This window comes from Pleurodeles waltl, chromosome 4_1 (assembly GCF_031143425.1).
Source record: "Pleurodeles waltl isolate 20211129_DDA chromosome 4_1, aPleWal1.hap1.20221129, whole genome shotgun sequence".
Classification (NCBI taxonomy): Eukaryota; Metazoa; Chordata; class Amphibia; order Caudata; family Salamandridae; genus Pleurodeles; species Pleurodeles waltl.
In genome coordinates this window covers 136,533,462-136,538,425 of record NC_090442.1, presented here as the reverse complement: position 1 = coordinate 136,538,425, position 4,964 = coordinate 136,533,462, and the positions used below count along the sequence as shown (strand labels likewise).

The window sequence follows — 4,964 nt, the reverse complement described above, 5'->3', positions numbered from 1 at the left end:
TGCACCACTGGCAAACACCTATGGTGCCCAAACACTCCGAATGGACGTCAGAACTGTTTAAACTAGCAACATATGGGAAAAGTATGTAAAGGTTACAGGGCCAACTCACGAAATTTGTGAATGCATGTGGACTGTTTATCCACTTACTAGACCCTTGAATTGCAGGGGGACGAAGGATTGGTGTGGAGAGGGGGGCAGATCCCGAAAAGTGGGGGGCAGGACCCGGACTGAGTGACTCACTGTTGAGAATTTCACAGAAATTATGTGAGTTTGCTATGAATCCTTAAGGTTCAGCACTGGCTTCCGCCAGCACTGATACTATATATATATATATATATATATATATATATATATATATATATATATATATATATATGTGTAAATATCTATCTATCTATATATTTTGATAATATGCTTTTGTTTCTGGGGTACTTCTTTTTCTTATGACTATAAACACTCTGACGAGGTAAACTGATTCTTTCTCTTTGTCTGTGATAACCTTAATAAAACTAACAAAACAGATCAGAACAGAATCATCTGAGGTTCAGAAGAAAACAAAAATTCATAATTGTCCTCTCCTAATCACTTTGACTCTTTAGTTTCCTTATTATTCATAGCCAGTGCCACTAGAATTGTGATTCTGCGGTTGCTGCGTTTTGTGCATAATTGTGGATCTGCCGCAGTTGCTTGATGATCTTCTACATAATTTTGACAACAAAAATGTTTCTAACTCAAACGGATGAAAAGTTAGTAAAAATGCTATCACATGTTGCTGTAAAATAGCAGGCATTTTGTCGTACAGAAGAAGGTCACTTTTCAGTGGCTGATTGCTGTATTTAGGTGTTAAACTGATATTAATGAGGTGAAACAGTTGCCCATATAGTGTTAACAGGTATGAAAATTACAAAGTAGTGAAGTAAAAATCCCTTATCACAGGGCATAATTTGCCCTTTCCTGCTGCATAACTTAGTCGACCCTGCTACATAATTTGCCCTTCTCCTGTGGCAAAAATCTAGTGGTCATTTTTACAACACCAAGACGCCTTTATCTGAGAAAGTAACTCCAAGCTTCTCCACAAGCGACAGTGGAAAATAAAACTCCACCACGCCGTTCACAAGGGCCGACCACTCCATCATTCCATCCAAATCAACACACCTCAAGTCAACAGCCCTACCAGGTTCAGCATTCCAAGCTGCATCTGGGGCAAAATCACAGAAGCAAACTGGCTCAGCGCCCTTAACACAGATCAACCTCGCTCCAGAGACAACCTCAACAAGGACATCAACAACTGGTTCAAGAACTGCATTGACTCCCTAGTACCCATCAAACCCAAAAAGCATAGTAGATCAAAGAAGCAGGCCAGTTAGAACACAGAAGACTTCCGAGTAAACAAATTACATTGTAAACAGAAAAGAAATGGAGAGCCAGCCACAACACCACCAACAGAACTACCTACAAGGCTGCACTCAGACACTATCATATGCAAATAGGAGAGACCAAAAAAAAAACACTAGTGGACTACTGTAGGAAAGTACCATCTTACCTGGCATGTTACCCCCATTTTTACTTGTTTGTCAGTTTGATTTTGCCTGTGTCACTGGGATCCTGCTAGCCAGGACCCCATTGCTCATAGTTTGTTGCCTATATGTCCCTGTGTGGTGCCTAACTGTATCACCGAGGCTCTGCTAACCAGAACCTCAGTGTTTATGCTCTCTCTGCTTTTAAAATTGTCACTGCAGGCTAGTGACCATTTTTACCAATTCTGATTGGCACACTGGAACACCCTTATAATTCCCTAATATATGGTATCTAGGTACCCAGGGTATTGGGGTTCCAGGAGATGCCTATGGGTTGCAGCATTTCTTTTGCCACCCATAGGGAGCTCAGACAATTCTTACACAGGACTGCCACTGCAGCCTGAGTGAAATAACATCCATGTTATTTCACAGCCATTTTACACTGCTCTTAAGTAACTTATAAGTCACCTATATGTCTAACCCTCACTTGGTGAAGGTTAGGTGCAAAGTTACTGAGTGTGAGGGCACCCTGGCACTAGCCAAGATGCCCCCACATTGTTCAGGGCAATTTCCCCGGACTTTGTGAGTGCGGGGAAACTATTACACGCGTGCACTACATATAGGTCAATACCTATATGTAGCTTCACAATGGTAACTCCGAACATGGCCATGTAACATGTCTAAGATCATGGAATTGTCCCCCCCATGCCAAATCTGGTATTGGGGTGCCAATCCCATGCATCCCCGGGGCTCCAGCATGGACCCCGGGTCCTGCCAAACTAGCTCTCTGGGGTTTTCACTGCGGCTACCGCTGCTGCCAACCTTCAGACAGGTTTCTGCCCTCCTGGGGTCTGGACAGCTCAGTCCCAGGAAGGCAGAACAAAGCATTTCCTCTGAGAGAGGGTGTTACACCCTATCCCTTTGGAAATAGGTGTTAAGGGCCTGAGAGTAGTAGCCTCTCCTGGCCTCTGGGAATGCTTTGATCTTGAATGCAGAGGTGTGAGGGCACAATGGAGACCTCTGAGTGGCCAGTGCCAGCAGGTGACGTCAGAGACCCCTCCTGATCGGCTCTTACCTGGTTAGGAGGCCAATCCTCCTCTGAGGGCTATTTAGGGTCTCTCCTGTGGGTTTCTCTTCAGATAACGAATGCAAGAGCTCACCAGAGTTCCTCTGCATCTCCCTCTTCGACTTCTGCCAAGGATCGACCGCTCACTGCTCCAGGACGCCTGCAAAACCGTAACAAAGTAACAAGAAGACCTCCAGCAACATTGTAGCGCCTAATCCTTCCGGCTTTCTTGACTGTTTCCTGGTGGTGCATGCTCTGAGGGCTGTCTGCCTTCACCCTGCACTGGAAGCCAAGAAGAAATATCCTGTGGGTCGACGGAATCTTCCCCCTGCTAAAGCAGGCACCAAACATCTGCATCACCGGTCCTCTGGGTTCCCTCTCATCTTGACGACCGTGGTCCCTGGAACACAGGAGCTGGATCCAAGTGACCCCGACAGTCCAGTGGTCCTTCTGTCCAAATTTGGTGGAGGTAAGTCCTGGCCTCCCATGCAAGACAGTAATCCTGTGTACTACGTGAACTGCAGCTGCTAGGGCTTCTGTGCACTTTTGCAAGGAATCCTTCGTGCACAGCATAGCCCAGATCCCCAGCATTCCGTCCTGCATTGCTCAACTCGCTGAGTTGACCACCGGCTTCGTGGGACCCTCCTTTGTAGTGTTGAGACGACTGCCATGCTCAGATTTCTTGAACGCCTGTTCAAGTGCTTCTGCGGGGGCTGCCTGCTTCTGCGTGGGCTCTCTGTGTTGCTGAGCGCCCCGTCTGTCGCCTCGTCCAAGTGGCGACCTCCTGGTCCTTCCTGGGCCCGGGCAGCACCCTTTTTCTTTGCAGCTAGTAAGGCTTGTTTGCAGTCTTTCTGCGTGGAAACAACTCTGCATCCTCCAGCACACTGTGGGACATCTTCTGTGCAAAGGAGAAGTTCCTGGCACCTTCCGTTGATGCAGAATCTTCAGCTTCTTCCACCCAGAAGCAGCCATTTTGCACCTTCATCCGGGGTTTAGTGGGCTCCTGCCTCCCCTGGACACTTTAGTGACTCTTGGACTTGGTCCCCTTCCTTTACAGGTCCTCAGGTCCAGGAATCCGTCTTCAGTACTTTGCAACCAGTTGTTGTCTTTGCAGAATCTCCTATCACAACTTTAGTGTGTTTCTGGGGTAGTAGGGTAACTTTACTCTGACTTTCCAGGGTCTTGGGGTGGGGTATCTTGGACACCCTTAGTGTTTTCTTACAGTCTTAGCGACCCTCTACACACTAAACTAAGCCAGGGGCCCCTAAGTGGTTCGCATTCCACTTTCTTAGTATATGGTTTGTGTTGCCCCTAGGCCTGTTGCATCCTATTGTATTCTACAGTGTTTGCACTACTTTTCTAACTGTTTACATACCTGATTTTGGTTTGTGTGTATATTTTTTGTATATTACTTACCTCCGAAGGGAGTAAGGGCCAGATGTAGGAAGAAAACATTTTGCGAGGTGCAAATTGCGAGTACTAGCGACTCGCAATTTGCACCTCACAAAATGTTATGCAGAAATGTGTCTCAGACACCTTCCTCGACTCGCTATGGGGTCGCAAAGACCCACCTCATGAATATTTATGAGGTGGGTCGCAGTTTGCGACCCCATAGCGAGTCTAGGCACTCACGGGGATGGTGGCCTGCTGGAGACAGCAGACCAACATGTCCGTGACTGCTTTTCAATAAAGCAGTTTTTTTTTCTCTTTGCAGCCCGTTTTCCTTAAAGGAAAACGAGCTGCAAAAAGAAAAATTACCGAAACCTTTTAGTTTCGTTTTTTTTCAGAGCAGGCAGTGGTCCATAGGACCACTGCCTGCTCTGAAAAAATATTTTTTTTTGCATTCACAAAGGGGAAGGGGTCCCATGGGGACCCCTTCCCGTTTGCGAATGAGTTACCATCCACTTCAAGTGGGTGGTAACTGCGAGTTGATTTGCGACCGCTTTCGCGGTCACAAATCAACTCTACATAGCGATGCAGTCGCAAATAGGAAGGGAACACCCCTTCCTATATGCGAGTCGGAATCACATTTTGCGAGTCGGTACCGACTCGCAAAATGTGATTCTGCATTGCGTAAGGGCTTTTGCACCCCGCAAACGGTGTTTTTCGCAGTTTGCGAGGCGCAAAAGCCTTCCTACATCTGGCCCTATATCCTCTGAGATACTTTTGGCATATTGTCACTAAAATAAAGTACCTTTATTTTTAGTAACTCTTAGTATTGTGTTTCTTATGATATATTGCTATATGATATAAGTGGTATAGTAGGAGCTTTGCATGTCTCCTTGTTCAACCTATGCTGCTCAGCTATAGCTACCTCTATCAGCCTAAGCTGCTAGAATACTACTAATCTACTAATAAGGGATAACTGAACCTGGCACAAG

The 4,964-nt window shown here is 46.2% G+C and overlaps 1 pseudogene; it reads right to left on the bottom strand.

Moving 5' to 3' along the window:
- Window positions 1-4,354: 4,354 nt before the first annotated feature.
- LOC138288649 (small nucleolar RNA SNORA35) lies at window positions 4,355-4,477 on the bottom strand (annotated as a pseudogene).
- Between the last annotated feature and the right edge of the window lie 487 nt (window positions 4,478-4,964).